This window comes from Schistocerca cancellata, chromosome 3 (genome assembly GCF_023864275.1).
Source record: "Schistocerca cancellata isolate TAMUIC-IGC-003103 chromosome 3, iqSchCanc2.1, whole genome shotgun sequence".
NCBI lineage: Eukaryota > Metazoa > Arthropoda > Insecta > Orthoptera > Acrididae > Schistocerca > Schistocerca cancellata.
In genome coordinates this window covers 157,808,749-157,810,147 of record NC_064628.1, presented here as the reverse complement: position 1 = coordinate 157,810,147, position 1,399 = coordinate 157,808,749, and the positions used below count along the sequence as shown (strand labels likewise).

The following is a 1,399-nucleotide window of genomic DNA, read 5'->3' as shown; positions in this document are numbered from 1 at the left end:
GGCGCCGAACAAATGAGCGGCTGCCTCCAACCCACGGGTGCCTCAGCCTCAGCGGCTGCGGCGTTCATCTCTCGCTGACCTGCAGCGGCAGACGAGTGAGCCGGCCCGTGCGCTGCCGTCGCGCCAAACCACCCACCGGCGCCTCAATTGCCCACCTCGCCTCACCTCACTTGACGCACTCGACTCGCAGGTGAGTGGGTGGTGCTGCCATAGCGCTCTTTCTCTCTCAAACCGTGCAAACTTAGCTCGGCGCATGTTACGTACCTGGTCATCGTACGCAAATGCGACATTTGTGGGTGGTTTTGTACACGCTTCGGCGGTACATATACTAAAATTGGAACGATACAGAGAAGATTAGCATGGCCCCTGCGCAAGGATGAGACGCAAAAGTGGCCGAGCGGTTCTAGGCGCTTCAGTCTGGAACCGCGCGAGCGCTACGGTCGCAGGTTCGAATCCTGCCTCGGGCATGGATGTGTGTGTCGTCCTTAGGTTAATTAGGTTTAAGTAGTTCTAAGTTCTAGGGTACCGATGACCTCAGATGTTAAGTCTCTTAGTGCTCAGAGCCATTTGAACCATTTGGGTGGTTTTAGTTCTGGCGATTTTATCAGTTTTTGAAAATAATGCAACTCCGTACTCTTCCCCTTCTCTCCAGACATAGCTGTCGAGCCACTGCAGCTCTACGTGCTTCGTACGAATGACTTCTCTTCTGAGAATATTTTTGTTCCGCCTTCACAACGACAAGGAAATACATGTTTCTCCTTATAAGACGCTTATCGCTTTATTGAAGTAAAGTGTAATTAGTGGTGGTCGTTTGTGCCTGGTTTTTCGCCTTCATCAGGAAATACCACCTCCTAGCACGCCTTTCGTTTCTTTCTTCGTTAGACATTGATAGTTGTGGTCTGATTGTACGCTGCTTTGCAGAAGTGTGCATTTTTTACGTTTAACACACCACACTTTTTCGTACGTGTTGTACGAAATAGCGTACTGTGCTACACATAAAAATGCACAGTTCTGCAAAAAAGCGTAAAATGAGACAAGTATCAGGGCCTAACGAAGAAAGATACGGAGTAAGTGTTAGCAGATGGCATTTCCTGATGAAGGCGAAAAACGAAGGAGAAATCACCACCACTGATTATGCTTCACTTCAGCAAAGCGATATGCGTCTGTTGAGAAAAACACACATTTTCTTGTAATTGGAACGATGGAACAAAAATACCTCCAGGAATTGTAAAGCAGCTACTGACAATATGACCACACAAATGAAGACTTTTCTTCTGCTTCTTCTTTCAGGAAGTAGGTACTTCACCAGTTCCGGTCACAGAGAAAGTTGTTGCCAACGTTCCTTTGGCCTGTCAGTGTCTCCTTTAATCATCCGGTCTGTACGATAGAACCTCTACGG

General features: G+C 47.9%; 1 non-coding gene across 1 annotated transcript; it reads left to right on the top strand.

Annotated features, from left to right (window-relative positions):
- Positions 1 to 304: 304 nt before the first annotated feature.
- Positions 305 to 413, top strand: LOC126178674 (U6 spliceosomal RNA). Its single transcript, XR_007536556.1, has one exon. It is a non-coding gene; the product is annotated as a U6 spliceosomal RNA (small nuclear RNA).
- The last annotated feature ends 986 nt before the right edge of the window (positions 414 to 1,399 follow it).